This window comes from Lathyrus oleraceus, chromosome 3 (assembly GCF_024323335.1).
Source record: "Lathyrus oleraceus cultivar Zhongwan6 chromosome 3, CAAS_Psat_ZW6_1.0, whole genome shotgun sequence".
Taxonomy (NCBI): Eukaryota; Viridiplantae; Streptophyta; class Magnoliopsida; order Fabales; family Fabaceae; genus Lathyrus; species Lathyrus oleraceus.
The window spans coordinates 122,069,418-122,089,856 of NC_066581.1; positions in this window are offsets into that span (position 1 = coordinate 122,069,418).

Consider the following 20,439-nt stretch of genomic DNA (forward strand, 5'->3'; position numbering starts at 1 on the left):
AAGTGACCTGTAATTTCAAACTGCCAAAAATGGAAAGGTCTTCTCCTCAACTTTACATCATCAAGAAAGCTTCAAATAAAATTTTGTCCAACATGAAAGTTGAAGATCTTGCTCTCACCTTTCCAAAAAGTCCAAGAACATCCATTTCTCATTTGTGGTTGGCAAGTTATGATCAAATCATTGTCAAGGAATTTTGAACTTCAAGCTAGCATAACTTTTGCATCAAAAGGCCAATTCATGTGGTTCTTTTTGGAGAAATTTTCTCTTGATCTCTATTATCATAATCATGCCTCACATATCATTAAAAATCATCACAAAAAAGTGCATTTTTCACTTGATTTCATTTTGAATTTTGGTGGGAAAATGTGAATTTGAAAAATGTGCATTATTTTCATTTCAAACCAATTCCATTTGTCTCAAATCAGATTTTAAGACTTGTTTCAAGTGAAATTCGCACTGTTCCATTGCCTAGCATGTGCATGAGGGTACTTTGGCCAAATTGCATAAATCATTCCATTTCACTAATCCTTGGGTTTTTGGCTAAACATGTTTAATCAACATCATTAGCAGAGGGTATAAAGTGATAATCATAACAGAAATTCACAACAACAACTTCACAAACTCAGATCTAGAACTTTTCATCTCAATTTTTCTCTCAACTTTTCATCGATTTTCTTCATTTCTTTTGCTTGCTTCTTGTTCTGATCATCATCTGCAGGCATTGTTGAAGTGAATTGAAGCAAGATCTTGCAGAATCCAAGCCAAATCGTAACTGTTGAAGCATTGCACCTCCCATGGCAGTTGGAATTTTAAGAAGAATCGAGCATTGCTGAGCTATTTTTTTGCATCCATTCATCTTCCTCATCATTGTAGAACTTCTGTTTCATGCTTCCAGGACCTGAAAAGCACGAATCCAACTCTGCATCTTCAGTGAGGTTAGAATTCGATTCTCATGTTTGTTGAAATTGATGCATGCATCTTCTAGATCTTACATCATAGAGTATGCTGAGCTTTGGATCTAGTGATTTCATCAAGTATTGAGTTAGTTATCATGATTTGAAGTTTGGATGTTAAAATTTGTTTTGCTCGATCCGATTGATATAGCTTGAATTAGATGAAATTGATGCTGGATTATTGATGTGTGTTGAATGAGGATTCTAATGATATATGTTTTGTTAATTTCTGTGCACATTGGATCATGATGATGATGAACACGATGAATTTGGATGAACATGTTAGGGTTTAGTTTTCCAGAAACGTTTTGATCTGCCTGGCCGTGTTTTGCATGAGTTTTGGTTGTTTGTGTGCCATGCACCAATCATAGCGCGCCACCTCACTTAATGAAATGGTGCGTTTCATTAAGTGAGCGCCACATTTGAAAATTGGCGCGGTTCGAGTCTGGCTTCCAGCATTCGCATATTTTGCTTTTTGCATTTTATTCCACTTATGCCTTTCATGTTCATATGCTCCTTTCATGATTTTTAATTTTTTCTTTCCATTCAAAAAATCATAACTCTCAAAATAATGATCCATTTCACATGAGACTTTTTTTGCCATGTTCCTTGTGATGTCTACTTTTTTATGGATATTTTTACAGAATTTGTGCACGGTTGAAAATGTTTTTGGCCTAGGGTTTGTTCTTGTATGTCATTCATTGCACATTGCTTGCCACTTCTTTTATGAAATCATGATGCTTGATCCAATGAAGCTGAAAATTGACATGCGTAAACTAGACACCTTGATGAGCATTTTGGCATTGAGTTTTCTATTTTTGCATTTCTGGTTTGTGAGATATGATGTGATCAATATAGGTGTGACAATGTGTGTCACACCATTTCTTGTCCAATTTGCTGATTTTATTTACCATGCCATATGAACTTCAATTAATCTGATTTTTTGCATTTTTGATTCTTCTGGATGTTAAGTTTGATCATGATTTTTTGTGGATTTTTTGAGGGCATTTCCAATTTGTTTGAGATTTTCTTTTCTGATTGGTCAAGATTGGACTTTTGTTGAGTGTTGAATTTAGATGATTTGTGAAATTCTTATGCCTTATCATATGAGCCTGAAATTTTGTACATTGATTCTTAACATGTTGAAGTGTATCTTGGCTTTGGTTTGAGTCATTTATCTTATGTCATTTCTGTTTTAGGATTGCCTTAAGTTGATGCATTAATTTGTTCTTCCTTTGAGCTTGTTTTGCCTTGCCGTGCCTTATGGATTTTCTTTGACATGCTTCCACTTATCCAAATGACTTGATTTTTGGTGTGCTGATCCTTGGATGTGTCCTGTTTAGACATGTTTTTTCTTGAGATTTATTGAGCCATTTTGGAATTAATATGCTTGTGATCATTCTGTTTGCATCATTGAGCTTCCAACTTGCACATATTGACATGATTTGTTTATGAAATGAAATTGGTTGATGCTTTTGACATGAGACCACTTGTATGTTATTCTTGATTGATTAAACTTGGTTCTTGTGAATTTTCATGTTCTGTTTTAAATTTTTTCCTCATCTTTGACCCTAGGCTTTGGCCTAAGGGTTTACCTCTCATGTTTGAAGCTTTGTTTCAGGTTGCACATGCAAGTTACACAATTGATGATGCCTCATCTTGAGAGCATTTGATATTTGCTTTTGATTACTAATGTGTGTTTTGTAGGTTGAAGTTGATTCAATTGGGATTGACTTGTGGCTTATGCCTTTGCCTATATCGGTTGTCTGTTGCATTAACTGTTGGTTGATTGTCTGTATAGTATACTGATTTGTTTGATGTTTCTACAGGTACCTTAGTTGCTATAGTTCATTGTGAACTTGCTTTTGCTTTGCTTGATAGCTTAAGCATTAAGGTATAACATCTCTTCTTCATGTAGTCTGGAAGACCTGGCCTGTTACTTGGCCAGGCACCTGTCTGAAGTCCTCCTTAAGAGGCAATGTTTGTGATTGTTTATCTTTGTACCCAAGCAGGAAAAGACCTCATATGAGGCAATTGGTAGATAGAAGAGATGTGTAGTCCATCTCCTACTATTCTATGTGTCTTCCCTTTGCTCACATTACATGTTGTAGCATTGTGGATCTTAACCCAAGATCTATAGAGTCATTAACTTGTGGAGAGAGTTCCAACTTTCTGAACTCCCACACCTTCTGATATTCAAAGCTCTCCCTGACCAGGGATAAGAGCAATGAGGCACACCCCTCATATCCTTTCATATGCTTCACCTTAACTCTCAATGTTAAGGTTAAGAGCACCACTTACCCCATTCCAGTTGACTGTAAAGTCTAACCCTTGCTTGAGCCTAATTGCTTGGATATAGTGTGTGCTAATCGACTTTGTTTGATTGATTGTTTGGTTCATCTGCACATGTTTGCTTGCTTGCCTTTGTGCATTTATCATCATTAATTGTTCATTATTGCATGATCATCATTTCATATCTTTGTGATCCATCTTTGGTTTGCCCATTGAGGACAACTGTAAGTCCATTCATTGGCCATTGTTCCTATGATTTGGAAGGGATGGAGTGTAAGACCATTTCATTTGGCCACTTATGTCCATTGCTTCTGTTTGTTTGTTGTATGTGAGGATGCAATTGTAAGACCATGTTGTTGGCTTTTGTATTCCTATGATCATCTGTTGGAGATTAGAGTAAGTCCAGATAGATTGGCATCTGACATCCATGTTTTGTTTTGTTTTGAGGAGATTGGAGTAAGCCCATATATTGGCATCTGGTATCCTTGTTTGTTTGGTTCTTTGGAGATTGGTATAAGCCCAGTTTATTGGCAACCGGTATCCACTCTTTTATTTGTTTTGCTTTAGGAGGTTGGAATAAGTCCATTTATTGGCATCTGACATCCCTGTTTGTTTTAGGAGACTGGTGTAAATCCATTTATTGGTATCCGATATCCACCTTTGTTGTGAGATTGGTATAAGTCCAGTAATTGGCATCCGGTATCATTTGTTTTGCTTATTTGTTATTGCTCATTTGCCTATTCCTAAGGACACACTTGAATCATCTTCTATATGATCTCAAGAGGTGAACCTTTCTGAGAAGTTTTACATCCATTCACCCTCTTTGTCCTAAACCTTTTCACATTATTAATTCAGAACTTTGAACTATTGTGCAAACATCTTCATGTCTTTTCAAATTAGAAACCTGGACCCTAAGTCCTTGACTTTTCAAACTCCATTTCATAACACTTCTTTGAATCAGTCCTAATCATACTTTGACCATATTTTGTGAATACTCATAATCGATTAACTTCACCCATTCAATTGTTTTGTGGCTTTGTCCATTGTTAATATGTTTTCATACATTAGCCATAGGTTTCAATTACCATAGTGGTTGATGTAAATCTTACCTTATCCTTAGTGAGTTGATTGTAAGTCTTCCATACTTATTATAGGGTTAACCCCTCACTAGTATGTTGAAGCCGTCCTCGCATGGTGGATTGTTGATTTGGGTTGAGTTTTCTCCCATTGGTAATGAAAAGCCTTAGTGCTCTTGTTTTAAAATGAACCCACTGATATTTTGGAAATCTTTTAGCCGAACTACGGCGTTTTGATCCTTACCTTTCATGGAAGGTACGTAGGCAACGGGTTCATCCGTTCAAACACAAAAACAATAAAAATTGTACATTCTTTTCTCATCTTCCCAATCATGTTTGCACAATATGTCATAAACAAATAACTTTTTTATACAACAAGTGTGAAAAGGGCTCCCTAGGAGTACCTAGGACGTTTTGGGTGCCTAACACCTTCCCATTGCGTAATTTACCCCTTACCCAGACTCTCTGATCTTTTCATTAGTTTTCTATGTGTAAAACTTCTTAGGCTTTTGTTCGCTTTTTAGCCAATCCTTAGGATAAATAAAAGTGCGGTGGCGACTCGATTCTTTGTATGCTTTGCTTTTGATTTAGTCAATAAATCATAAAGTGACGAATACACCGCTACAATCATAAGCAATCTTTTGTCAAAGAATAAAGAAGCCCGTTTGATCAATGTTTTGAAAAAGAATCAAGAAGCCATGGGTTGGACTCTTTCCGATCTCAAGGGAATTAGTCCTTCCTATTGCATGCACAAGATTTTAATGGAAGAGGACTTTAAGCCGGTAGCTCAACCGCAACGCCGCTTAAGTCCTACTATGAAGGAAGTTGTTAGAAAGGAGGTTGTTAAGTTATTGGATGCGGGAATGATTTACCCTATTTCGGATAGCCCAAGGGTTAGTCCTGTACATGTGGTTCCGAAGAAAGGTGGCATTACCGTGATTCGAAATGAAAAGGATGAGTTGATCCCGACAAAAGTGGCAACGGAGGGGGGGGGGGCGTATGTGCATTGATTATAGGCGGTTGAATACCGCAACTCGAAAAGATCACTTTCCACTCCCGTTCATGGATCAAATGCTAGAAAGACTTTTTGGGCAACAATACTATTGTTTCTTAGATGGCTATTCCGGGTATAACCAAATTGCGGTTGACCCGACCGATCATGAAAAGATGGCTTTCACATGTCCTTTTGGAATTTTCGCATACCGTAAAATGCCCTTTGGGTTGTGCAATGCACCGGCTACTTTCCAAAGATGTGTGCAAGCTATTTTTGCCGACCTTATCGATAAAACAATGGAAGTCTTTATGGACGAATTCTCCGTATTTGGTGGTTCATTTGGTCTATGCTTGGACAACTTGGAAACAGTTCTTGAAAGATGGGTGAAGACAAATCTTGTTCTTAATTGGGAGAAGTGCCACTTCATGGTGACCGAGGGGATAGTGCTTGGCCATAAAGTCTCTTCAAGAGGGCTTGAAGTTGATCGTGCTAAAGTTGAAGTGATTGAAAAGTTACCTCCTCCGGTGAATTTGAAGGGAATCCGAAGCTTTCTGGGGCACGCCGGTTTCTATCGGCGCTTTATCAAAGACTTCTCAAAGGTAGCTAAGCCTTTGAGTAACTTGCTAGCTAAGGATCAGGTATTTTTTTTAACTGATGAGTGTTTACAAGCTTTTGAAATTTTAAAGGAAAAATTGGTTACCGCTCCAATTATAGTCGCTCCAAATTGGAATTTAAATTTTGAGCTCATGTGTGATGTGAGCGACTATGCAATCGGAGCGGTATTAGGCCAAAGAAAAGGGAAAAATTTTCATGCGATACACTACGCAAGTAAAGTTCTTAATGAGGCTCAAGTTAACTATGCTACCACTGAAAAAGAATTACTTGCGATAGTGTATGCGCTTGAAAAGTTTAGGTCCTATCTTATTGGTTCCAAGGTCGTAGTGTATACCGACCACTCGACAATTAAATATTTGCTCACCAAACCGGAATCGAAGAAAAGGCTCATCCGTTGGATCCTCTTGTTGCAAGAATTTGATGTTGAAATCAAAGACAAGAAAGGATCGGAAAATTTGGTGGCAGATCATTTATCTCGCTTAGTTAATGTGGAGGTTACCGCTTCCGAGAAGGAAATCCGGGAAGAGTTTCCTGATGAAAAACTTTTCAAAGTTCAAGTTAGGCCGTGGTTTGCGGACTTTGCGAACCATAAAGCTAGTGGTTTGGTGCCTCCCGATCTAACTTCGAACCAAAAAAGGAAAGCATTCTTTGGCATTGTCACAACTCGCCTTACGGCGGACACTACAATGGGGTAAGAACAACCACTAAAGTCCTTCAGTCAGGATTTTATTAGCCTATTATTTTCAAAGACGCAAATACCCATGCGCAAAGTTGTGATAGTTGCCAAAGAAGTGGTGGGATTGGTAAGAGAGACGAGATGCCTCTCCAAAATATCCAAGAGGTTGAAGTATTCGATTGTTGGGGTATCGACTTTGTTGGACCATTCCCACCCTCATATGGTAATGAATATATGCTTGTGGCGGTTGACTATGTTTCTAAGTGGGTTGAGGCGATTGCCTCACCTCGGGCGGATGCTAAAACGGTAATCAAATTTTTGAAGAAAAACATCTTTTCCCGTTTTGGAACCCCCCGTGTGTTGATTAGTGATGGAGGGTCACACTTTTGTAATGCACCGTTAGAAAGCGTTTTGAAACATTACGGTGTATCACATAGAGTGGCGACTCCGTATCACCCACAAGCGAACGGTCAAGCCGAAGTCTCTAATTGTGAGATTAAGAGAATTCTTGAAAAAACCGTGTCAAATTCTAAAAAAGAGTGGTCACAAAAGTTGGATGAAGCTTTATGGGCATACTGTACCGCTTTCAAAGCTCCAATTGGGCTAACTCCTTTTCAATTGGTATTTGGTAAGACTTGCCATTTGCCGGTCGAATTGGAGCACAAAGCTTTGTGGGCTCTGAAATTATTAAACTTTGATAAGGATTTGGCCGGTGAAAAAAGAAAAGTGCAATTGCTTGAGTTGGAAGAAATGCGCAATGCCGCATATCACTCGAGTTGGTTGTACAAAGAAAAGGTGAAAAGGTATCATGACAAAATGCTTAGGAAGAAGGAATTTGTGCCCGGACAGTTGGTCCTTTTTTTCAATTCTAGGTTGAAGCTATTCCCCGGAAAATTGAAATCTAAATGGTCTGGGCCATTTCGTGTCAAAGAGGTCAAATAGTATGGAGCTATTTTCATTGAGGACTTGGAGAAGAAGGATAGTTGGACGGTTAAAGGCCAATGTTTGAAGATTTATCTTGGCGGTCTTGTGGATCGCGAGAGATGTGCAATCGGCTTGAATGCCTAAAGTGTGCATCTCGGACCGTCGAGCTTATCCGATGTTAAACAAGCGCTTGTTGGGAGGCACCCCAACATTGTAAGTATTTACAGCTTTCTGTTGTATGGTATTGGTGGTCAATCTGATGGAACCTTGCTGAAATGTGTTGTGCATGCTGTTTTGAAAAAAAAACAAAATACTGTCATGTTCGCTAGCAAGCTCGCTAGGTGAAGCAGTAGCGAGCTGATTCGCTAGCTGCTCGCTAGGCGATGCAGTAGCGAGCGTGGAAGAAACCCAATTAATTTTCAGAAGGCCACTCATTTGGGCCCAAAACCATTTTAAATTGTTTTAGTCTGAACCTCACGAACTCACAACTACTCTCACACTTTTCACTCCCATCTCACACAAACCCTAACTGTTGCATTGCAAACCCTAACCGTTGCATTCCAAATTCAATCGACCTCTCAAATCAGGTTTGTTCTATCTCCATTACTTTATGCTTTCAAGTTGTAAATTCTGAAGTATGAGACATTTAGGGTGAATTTGGGAGATTGGGTATCATTAGGTTTTGCATGTATGTTTAGGTTTGCATGTATGTTTAGAACGATTCCTAACATGTTAAATCACTTTGTTTCTGAAATGGGTACCATTAGACTTAGGGTTTTCTAAAATCGGTTTGTTATCAAGGAAGAACTCAGAATCCCGTAACATTCGCTAGCATCTTCGCTAGGCGAATCAGTGGCGAGCATTCGCTGCCACTTCGCTAAGCGAACCCGTAGCGAATCTTCGCTGGGTCCTCGCTAAGCGAAGCAGTAGCGACCATGACAGCAGTTGGTTTTTCTGTTTTGATCTCTAATCTGTTTTGTGGTTGTGTGCTGTTTCTTTTCTATGATTTTACAGATGGCATCCAGGTCAAGCTCTGCAAGAAAGAGAAAGGTCGGGAGCACTTCCCGCACTGTGCCAATACAATTTGACACAGATAAGTTCGTTGGGCCAAAGCAAGCCGAACGTTATGTGGCTTTGGAAAAAAGGAAAATTTTACCTGAAAAGAGGTTTGTGATCAATGAACAAGGCGAGTATAGGACTTTTGCAGGGTTGATTCATAGAAAGAAATGGGACCGGTTGATCTCTCCACTTGAAAGCTATGACATCGAGATAGTGCGTGAGTTCTATGCGAACGCACTGCCAAATGACGACGAGCCTTTCACTTGGACTACTAGAGTGTCAGGATGTCAGGTCGCTTTCGATAGGGATGCTATCAACCGTGTGCTGGGTGAACCACTCCATCTGGGAGCTAATGAGAGGGACACATACCACAGGGATCTGAGGCTCCACAGGGACACTGATTCTATTTCTGCAGCCCTGTTGTTTGAGGGAAAGTCAGTTGAGATGAACCCATTTGGGGTTCCTATGAGGTACCATAGGGAGGATATGATTCCCTTGGCTCAGCTGATCCTAATGCTGGTTCTGACCAATATTAAACCCAAGTCCCACACGTCGACCGTGCCAATCCCAGTGGCACACTTGGTCCACTGTATTCTCACTAATATTCAGATCGATATGACGAGAATCATTGCTATTGAGATGAAGTCCGTGGTTGAGAGCGGGCTGAAGTCGGGGGCACGAGTTAACTGCCCCTTGCTTTTCCTTGTCTCATCATGGCTTTGTGCCAACAGTCGAGGGTGAAGCTACCCTCCCGCAGTCAAGTGAGGATTCCGTCCGCCATCGACGATAGATATGTGGCCAAGTACTGTAAGCCCAAGAACTTCAGGAGTAGTACAGGTGCTGGTGAGACCGGGGCTGCTGATGGTCCTTGTACTTTTGCTCAGGGATTTGATCCTTTCCAGCAAGCTGTCTGCAATTATAATTGGGATTGGATGGCGGCGACTCAGCGCGCCATGATTGATATTCACGAATCTATGCAGTTGTTACAGTTGCAGGTATGTGACCCTTCTGGAGAGCATCCTCTGATGACGCGTGAGTAGTTCCTGCAACATGCTGGCTGGCCTAAAGACAAGCCTGTTTTCGGAGAAGGGGCGGGTGCTGGTACTTCTAGTTCTGGTGGTGCTGATGATGCTGCTGCTGATGATGATAGTGATGATGGTTCCGGTTCTGAGGCCGGTAGTGAAGAGGGTTCTGAGTCCTATGAGGACTAAGTTTTTTTTTATGTTATGTTTTATTTTATTTTATTTTCAGATATTTGGTAGTTGGTTATGTACTTTTTGGGGTGTTTTGTCCCCCACGCACATTTTCAACATTTTGAAGTAATGGTTATTATTTATGTTTTAAATTATTGTGTTGAGTTGAATTTCTTTTGTTTAATAAATTTTTGGTTGTTGAGGGTCAAACCTTCTAGATTGGTTGCTCCTCAAAGAAGTATCCAATGAAGGTGCATCCAAGCTTGGATGGTGATGATAAAAATAAACAAGCGAATAATGCTAAGGTACATGGTTACCTCCGGTTAGAATTTTAGAATGCATTAAGAACTTTACTCTTTTCATAATTGAATATTGTTCTTTTTGCAACATAATTGAATGAATGATTCATCTAGGACTTAAAATCACAAATTGTGAGGAAACCTCCATTGTACACTAAAACTGCTGGATTCTAATAAACTGTGTCAATTCATTTGATTCATGCTTTGTCTTTTATTATTGTGAATTTGTGGAAGCAATTAGAAATGATCAAGGCGCTTATTTTCTTTTGAGCACAACCAGTTCCAAATACAACTTACCCGTGAGCAGAGAGTATTCGTGAACCCCTTTGAGCTTAAACAGTTGAATCTCAGCTTGAAATAAGGCGAGATGTCAAAATCTTTTTTCTTGAAACCCTAAAATTTTTGATAATTGTTCTTTTGCCGTAAAAAGTCAAGAGCATTCACTTGGGGTGAGTAAAAGATAAGTAGGGGAGAACGAAAATGAGAATCGGTAGGTGCCACAACTCTTGAATAACCGAGCAAGCATTGAAAAAATAAAAATTAGAAAAGAGAAACATCTGTTTTGTGAATACAAGGTGAAAAAAAAAATAAAGAAAATGAAAATGAATGCTTGCTTGGAATAAAAATAGTGAAAAACAAAAATTGAGTTGTGAAATAAGAGTTGTGAAGGTTTCAAATGAGAAACAAGTGGAACGAAGTTGAGATGTGTGAATAGCTTGTACAGTGAATGTCTCTTTTGCATCGACAAGTTCGTTTTCAATGGCCTTAGATATGACCCTTGTTTGTAAACCTGACCAAGCTACAATCGGAAAAGACCTTAGTGATCTTCGCGCTTCCGCATTTTCATTTATAATTGTTAGACATTGTATGAATTGAATTGACTTGTGCATTGTTTGTTGGAGAGTGAAATTGTCCTCGCGGTTGCAAACGCGTAATTTCTTCAATCCTTATTCGAAGAGGAGAGATAGGGTGATTCATTCAGGATAACATTGTTGTGGATTGGTACATGTTTTGTTTTGCTATAAGGCTTTAGTTCTTGTGTATTGTGTTATTCTAACCATTGGGAACTTGTGTCTAGTTGATTCTCTTGTGTTTGAGCCGTTTTATCCGATTTCCGAGAAATCTTTTTCTTTAAGCAAATCCTCTTGTCCTTCAAGAGGCATACTTTGCTTGAGGGCAAGCAAGAATCTAGTTGGGGAGAGTTGTTAGATGCCAAAGTGTGTTTATTTGAGCTATCAAATGTGGGCATCTTTCACTCCTTTTTGTAGAAAAAGTGTTCGAAACCGCCCTTGCTTTTGATGATTTGCAATACAATGTGAAATGATCTTGGTACCTTTAATTTGTGTGTTATTGTGCAGGAATTAGGCATGAAAGAGTAGAAAACTAAGGCACAAGAAAGATGGCAAAGGAACCAAGAAAGAAAGCAAACATCAGCAAGCTCGCTAAGCGAGTGAGGTAGCGAGGTACTCGCTAGGCGAGCACTCAGCGAGATGCCAGCGAACACTCCAAGAATTTTACAGTAGCAAAATGATCAAAACTCGCTGTGGAGAGGGAAGTAGCGAACACTTCCAGTGACAAATTCGCCAACATTCGCTAGGCGAGCATCCAGCGAGCTTCCAGCGAGCAATTCCAGTAGCAAAACATCAAACCTCGTTGGAGCGAAGGAGAGAAGCGTGGGCTTCGCCTAGCGAAGGATTGTTCGCCTAGCGAACATATGCAAACTGGACTTGGATGATTCCTCTGGATGCAGGCACTTCTGGTGGCCTATTTTGGAGCTCGCTAGGCGAACCATTCTGCTCGCCTAGCGAGCATGACAACTCAGTAACCAATACTATAAGTAGCAGGGGCTACTTTTTGGAAAAATATCTTAGATCTTTTAACTTTTATTTTTCTTGGGATCATCTTTTTACTTATTTTTTGGCTTAGAAACCCATTTTCTCATATTTCTTCTTCTCTTGATAATATTTCACAAAAAGAAGGTGGATTCCCATCCAATCTCGATTCTTCGACTCGGATGTTGATCAACCTTCTTCCAAAATTGTTGTGCAAGCTACCATGAAAATGAGTAGCTAAGTCCTTCATTTTGTCAAGGTTAGATGTAGATGATCATAAGCTTTGTATGTAAATGGTTTGATCTTCATTTGTAAACTCTTTGATGATGAATATATGGTGAAAACCTTGTTTTATTGATAACTCTTTGTGTTGGTTTATTATTGAAAGGTGTTTTCCAACTCTTGACCTAGGTTTTCATCCATCCTTGTTCTTTAGCTAGAGATAGTATTGAATGAGTTTGTTCACTAAAAAGTTAAACCTAAAAGTTGTCATTTTGATAGATTGTTTGAGAGATCAACAATGGATCAAAATGGGAAAACCCACAATGTGCGTTAGAGATAAACACATTGGGAGGACTTTGTGAATGTTTTTAATATCTAATGGAGTTTATGAGTTTTGTTTGATCTAACATATGCATGCAAAGTGATCGTCGAACCCTAACTTTGACAATCTTTCTCAAATCGTAAAACCAAAACTTTTACCGCAATTTCTTACTTTCTATGCAAGCTACCGTTACCAAAAAACTAAAACCCCCTTGTTACTATAAGTTAAGAACTTAACAACTGTCGAACGACGACAATATCACATAATCCCCGTGGAGACGATAACAAACCCCGATACTCTAAACTGTATCCAACAAAATGGCGCCGTTGCCGGGGATTGTGAATTGATATTGCGAGCATCGCAATAGTTGCTAAATTTTTAACTTCTGAATTTTTGACTTGTGCTTGTTAATTTGTTTGGTTTAGTGTGCAACTTTCGTTTTATGCGAGGGCAGGTTCCTGAGGACCAACTTCTTTTTGATCCCGAGATCGAAAGAACCGCAAGGATACTGAATAGCAGAACGAGACGAAGGAGGCAACAAGCTAGACAACGACAAGAACAAGGAGAAGGTTCTTCTACAACACACACACAACCGTTCATACCTATCATGGATCCACCACCACCATCGCCCGTTTCCACACCATGTGTCAACAGTCTGAGGAATACAACTCAATTTGCCAACCACACGGGAAGGCAAGCCGAGATAAAGACGGGAACTCTTAACTTGCTATACGGAAGTCCATTCACAGGAATGGACCATGAAGACCCCTTTGCTTTTCTCAACAAATTTTACGAGATAGCATTGGCAGCCGGAGTTGATCAAGCTCAAGAGCTACCGTTGTTCGAAAGATTATTTCCTCATGCTTTGCTCGGCAAAGCCAAAGATTGGTACTTGGATCAAACACCTGCAGTCATGACGGATTGGAACGTGTTGGAAGAGAAGTTCATTGAACGATTTTTCTCCCACAACCGGTTCATGGAATCCAAAACGGCTATCTCCGTGTTTTCGCAAGGAACCAACGAATCATTGAATGAGGCATGGGAAAGATTTAAATCCATGCTTCGAAAGTGCAAAGGGCATGGTTTTGACGAATTGACGCAAATCCACATTTTCAAGAATGGCCTTCAACCTAATTGCAAGACTTTATTGGATGCTACCTCAGGTGGTTCTTTGTTGTCTAAAAGTGTCGAAGAAGCTATTGATATCATTAACCGTATGGCTCTAAATGACCTCCAAAGTCAAAGTAGAGGCAACTCTTTGAAGAAACCGGGAGTGCTTGAACTTAGGACAAATGATGCTATTCTTGCCCAAAATAAACTCATTTCACAACAAGTTGAACTCTTAACTCAACAAATAAAAGAGTTGAAAGAACCGTCAAGAGGTAAACAAATAGCTTGTTGTGAGCTTTGCAAGGGTGATCATGACACCGGGTTTTGTCCACCTCCCGGGTTCGAAGAGATAAATTACATGGCGAACCAACGAGACTACCAACTGAGGCAACAACAACAACAACCGTATCAACAACATCCTCAAAATCAACAACAACACTTTCAAGGGAATCAAGGGTTCCAACCAAGGGCTAACTATCACCAAAACCAAGGTTATGAGGGTGGTAATTCTAACCGTCAAAATCCTTACCAACCTCAACTTCCGCCGGTCGTGACTTCAAAGTTAGAAGAGACATTGACACAATTTATGCAATTGTCGATGGCTAACCAAAAGAGCAACGATGCGGCAATCAAAAATCTCGAAACTCAAGTCGGTCAACTTGCTAAACAACTAGCGGAACAACAAACCAGACCATCTTTTTCGGTGAACACGCAAACGAATCCAAAAGAGCATTGTAAAGCGATAACGACGAGAAGTGGAAGGGAGTTGATTAGTGAGAGTAAAAAAAGAGATGAGAGTGAAAAAAGAGAGGATGAGGAAAAAGATGAGGAGAAAAAAATAGAGAATAGCATTGATGTTGAAGTTGGGGAGTGGAGTGAGGAAGAAGTTGAAAAGAATGAAAAAAATGGTGAAGTAGAAAATAAAGAAAGTGTGGAAGTTGAAAAAAATAAGAGTGATGAAGTGACGGTGGAGGGAGTAAAAAAGAAAAGAGAGAGGAATTCTAGAGCTTCTAAAGGAAAGGAGGTAGTGTGCACTACTCCAATCCAAAACCTTCCGTATCCACATGCTCCATCTAAGAGGGAGAATGAACGGCATTACGCCCGGTTCATGGATATATTCAAACAACTTCAAGTGAACATTCCGTTTACCGAAGCATTGGAGCAAATGCCTAAGTATGCGGAATTCATGAAAGACATACTTACTAAAAAGCGGAGGTACACGGAACCGGAGACAATTGTCCTAGATGCTAGTTGTAGTGCAATCATTCAACGGACGCTTCTGAGAAAAGAGGTTGACCCGGGACGAGTTACTTTGCCGGTTAAAATTGGTGATGTCTATGTTGGAAAAGGGCTAATTGATTTGGGGTCAAGCATTAATCTAATACCATTGTCTATTGTGAAGAGGCTTGGCAACATTGAAATGAAAGCCATCCGGATGACTTTGCAATTGGTCGATAAGTCGACTACTCATCCTCATGGGTTAGCCCAAGATGTATTGGTTAAAGTTGACAAATTATTCTTCCCGGTTGATTTCATTGTGATTGATATGGAAGAGGATGACGATGCTCCGCTTATTCTTGGCAGACCGTTCATGAAAACCGCACGCATGATGATTGACGTTGACGACGGTTTGATGAAAGTAAGGGTCCAAAATGAAGAAGTTACTTTTGATCTATTCGAAGCCATGAAACATTCAAAGGATAGACGTGATAGCTTTCGCATTGATGTGATCGAAGAGGCAACTTTAGAAGTTTCTAAACATATTCATGAGATATCCCCTATGGAGTTAGCTCTTGATGACTCCTTTGAAGTTTTCATAATTGAAGAAGAGCAAGCTCTTGATGAATGCCTAAGGGAACTTGATAGTCTAAAAGAGTTACATCCATGGGAAGTTGAGGAGGAAGTATTGAAGAAGGAGGGTAATGTAGAAAAATCATCGAGAAGTCTAAAAGAGTTACCTTCTAATTTGAAGTATGCATTCCTCGACGAGACCGAAGCAAAGCCAGTTATAATAAGCAATCTTTTGTCAAAGAATGAAGAAGCCCGTTTGATCAATGTTTTGAAAAAGAATCAAGAAGCCATGGGTTGGACTCTTTCCGATCTCAAGGGAATTAGTCCTTCCTATTGCATGCACAAGATCTTAATGGAAGAGGACTTTAAGCCGGTAGCTCAACCGCAGCGCCGCTTAAATCCTACTATGAAGGAAGTTGTTAGAAAGGAGGTTGTTAAGTTATTGGATGCGGGAATGATTTACCCTATTCGGATAGCCCAAGGGTTAGTCCTGTACATGTGGTTCCGAAGAAAGGTGGCATTACCGTGATTCGAAATGAAAAGGATGAGTTGATCCCGACAAAAGTGGCAACGGGGTGGCGTATGTGCATTGATTATAGGCGGTTGAATACCACAACTCGAAAAGATCACTTTCTACTCCCGTTCATGGATCAAATGCTAGAAAGACTTTCTGGGCAACAATACTATTGTTTCTTAGATGGCTATTCCGGGTATAACCAAATTGCGGTTGACCCGACCGATCATGAAAAGACGGCTTTCACATGTCCTTTTGGAATTTTCGCATACCGTAAAATGCCCTTTGGGTTGTGCAATGCACCGGCTACTTTCCAAAGATGTGTGCAAGCTATTTTTGCCGACCTTATCGATAAAACAATGGAAGTCTTTATGGACGACTTCTCCATATTTGGTGGTTCATTTGGTCTATGCTTGGACAACTTGGAAACGGTTCTTGAAAGATGCGTGAAGACAAATCTTGTTCTTAATTGGGTCACACTTTTGTAATGCACCGTTAGAAAGCGTTTTGAAACATTACGGTGTATCACATAGAGTGGCGACTCCGTATCACCCACAAGCGAACGGTCAAGTCGAAGTCTCTAATCGTGAGATTAAGAGAATTCTTGAAAAAACCGTGTCAAATTCTAAAAAAGAGTGGTCACAAAAGTTGGATGAAGCTTTATGGGCATACCGTACCGCTTTCAAAGCTCCAATTGGGTTAACTCCTTTTCAATTGGTATTTGGTAAGACTTGCCATTTGCCGGTCGAATTGGAGCACAAAGCTTTGTGGGCTCTGAAATTATTAAACTTTGATAAGGATTTGGCCGGTGAAAAAAGAAAAGTGCAATTGCTTGAGTTGGAAGAAATGTGCAATGCCGCATATCACTCGAGTTGGTTGTACAAAGAAAAGGTGAAAAGGTATCATGACAAAATGCTTAGGAAGAAGGAATTTGTGCCCGGACAGTTGGTCCTTTTGTTCAATTCTAGGTTGAAGCTATTCCCCGGAAAATTGAAATCTAAATGGTCTGGGCCATTTCGTGTCAAAGAGGTCAAATAGTATGGAGTTGTTGTCATTGAGGACTTGGAGAAGAAGGATAGTTGGACGGTTAAAGGCCAACGTTTGAAGATTTATCTTGGCGGTCTTGTGGATCGCAAGAGATGTGCAATCTGCTTGAATGCCTAAAGTGTGCATCTCGGACCGTCGAGCTTATCCGACGTTAAACAAGCGCTTGTTGGGAGGCACCCCAACATTGTAAGTATTTACAACTTTCTGTTGTATGGTATTGGTGGTCAATCTGATGGAACCTTGCTGAAATGTGTTGTGCATGCTGTTTTGAAAAAAAAACAAAATACTGTCATGTTCGCTAGCAAGCTCGCTAGGTGAAGCAGTAGCGAGCTGATTCGCTAGCTGCTCGCTAGGCGATGCAGTAGCGAGCGTGGAAGAAACCCAATTAATTTTCAGAAGGCCACTCATTTGGGCCCAAAACCATTTTAAATTGTTTTAGTCTGAACCTCACGAACTCACAACTACTCTCACACTTTTCACTCCCATCTCACACAAACCCTAACTGTTGCATTGCAAACCCTAACCGTTGCATTCCAAATTCAATCGACCTCTCAAATCAGGTTTGTTCTATCTCCATTACTTTATGCTTTCAAGTTGTAAATTCTGAAGTATGAGACATTTAGGGTGAATTTGGGAGATTGGGTATCATTAGGTTTTGCATGTATGTTTAGGTTTGCATGTATGTTTAGAACGATTCCTAGGATGTTAAATCACTTTGTTTCTGAAATGGGTACCATTAGACTTAGGGTTTTCTAAAATCGGTTTGTTATCAAGGAAGAACTCAGAATCCCGTAACATTCGCTAGCATCTTTGCTAGGCGAATCAGTGGCGAGCATTCGCTGCCACTTCTCTAAGCGAACCCGTAGCGAATCTTCGCTGGGTCCTCGCTAAGCGAAGCAGTAGCGACCATGACAGCAGTTGGTTTTTCTGTTTTGATCTCTAATCTGTTTTGTGGTTGTTGTCGCATCCGCGAAAAACAACCGGCGGGAAAAACAAAACAAACAGAGCCGCCACCGTGCGTTATTTATCCCAAAGAGGGAAAGGAAACGCTCGAAGTAAACCTAGAAAGGAAATGGTCTTACGACCGGAGATTGCAAGGATCGGGAGTCGGTTACGCAAGGGGAAGGTATTAGCACCCCCTCACGTCCGTCGTACTCGACGGGATCCACGCTCAGAAGAATAGAATAAGGTTGCTAAATAACTGCTCAAAGAATGCACACACACTGGAACAAAACACAGATGGAAAGAGAGGGGAACGGACTCGGCAGGATGTCGCATCCGGGGCCTACGTAGTTTGTCAGAAACAAACATCAGAGTCGACGTAGTTCGGGGAAATGGGGAACGGGCTCGCTAGGATATCGCATCCTATGCCTACGTATCTCATCTGGAATGAGAATCAGAGCTACTGTAGTTCGGCTAACGCACGCCGAAACAAAACACACGCACAGACGCTGAGACGTCAAAGCAAACACATAAATGGAAACAGACTGCCAATGGCTGGTCTTACGTCCGACTCCAAACAACAAACACAAATAGTGAAATTCTGGCGTAGTCAGAATTCAGATGTTCTATTCCAAGTCATGACATCTGATCCAACATTGTAACTAATACAGCAAGACAGTTAACACATTAAAAACCCTGTACTGACGCACTCTTTCACAGATGTCACAACATCTCCTTCTATGTCACCCTAGAGGGAAGGAACCTCTAGTCCTGTGCATCATAGCACTCACTTCTGTTTTTTTCCTACACAGTTATCAGCACGATGTCTTAATCTTGGTTTGGACATCATCTGTTACTTTATTCCAGTATGTTTGCCTTTTACTTGTATTTCCTGAAATAAGGTTGAATACATTAATCTAATTACCACTTATTAGATTGCTAACAAATAGGCCATTTGTTAGGTTCATTAATTGTAGGGTAGTAGTTGGTTTCCTGGATTTTAGCTCAGCTGTTGGATTCCTAAAGAATAGCCTGAGAAAAATGCTATAACAGAAAAACTAATCATCCTACACTTTAGCACATGCTGTCAGGAATGAATGTCACAACATTCAGTTTGACAGTCAGAACATATACAGCATGCTGATTCTGTTATGTTCCTAAACCAACCAGACTGTGCTAAATTTGCTGTACTGTAAAAGACCAACCAGTCTCTAATTCAGTATCAACATACATGAACAACTGTCTAGACATCCAGTTTGACAGTTTCACAATGATCCTTTGGGCAGGTCTATTTTCCACTTGAAAACCAGACTTAAATATATACTGAACTGAAGCATAAAAGCCAACTTGCCTATTATTCAGTATATGCTGTCAATGATGAATGTCAAGACATTCTGATTGACATTCAACACAAGGCTATGTACCAGGTCTGTTATCATCTTGACAAGCAGACTGGAATACCAACTGTGTTATGGCAGAAGGATTATAACATACAGAAGGAAAACAAACACAGGAAATTGTTAACCCAGTTCAGTCCAACACGACCTACGTCTGGGGGCATACCAAGCCAGGAAGAAGATCCACTATCAGCAGTATTAATTCAGAGTTAAACTCCCCCGTTTACAACCCTTCACTTAATCCCTACCCAATGCAATCTATACCTAGGAACTCCTAGATAGAAACCTCCAGTTTCCATTCCTATCACTACAAATACAATGTAATGTTAACACACCTTGAACTTGCTTCACAGCTTCATTCAAGAACATAATCACTCTTGCCTATAGGCTTTGAGTCACAAATACTCTCAGCTTTGACCACTGAGAAACACATGGTAACCTTCCCACAAATTGGGAGGTTTACCTCACACACACCCCTAAAAGTTCATTCTAAGAGGCTTACAAAAACTAGGTTACAATGTGCTATTTATAACCTAATCACCCAACTGGATTTGGGCCTTCAGAAATCGCAGCAAACTTGTTCTTTGCTGTTACAAATACAGTAGAAAATTTCTGCTACAAACAAGGTCTTCAATCCTAAAATCTCTCGATATATATCTCCTTATTTTGAGCCTATATATCTTCTGATTGAGTCTTTAAGACCTCCACATGGGAGTTAGGATATTCACCAAATATCCTTACTAATCCCAGAATATATACTGAATTAATTAATTCAGTTTTCTACACATGTGCGATGTCACAGACATGATGTCGTGACATCGTACATGACATGTTGGTCCAGATGTTGAACTTCTTCAACCCAACATATTAAAACAACAGAGATGATTACATTATTTATTTTACAAAATTAATTCCAATCCCAAGGTATTAACAATCTCCCCCTTTGGCAAATTTTAGCTAAAACAAATAATCCTCTGTCATTATCTCCACCACCACAAACACCAAGGTTGGTGTACATGAGGAAGTAGAGGAACACGGATCAGTTGTACCAGAACCCTTTCCCTCAACAGGAGAGCTTCTGGAAGAATATGTAATGCTGAGTACATAGATAATGTAACTCAGATCACAAGACACAACTGTCCTCTTAACTCAGATCACAAGACACAAGTGATATACCCAGT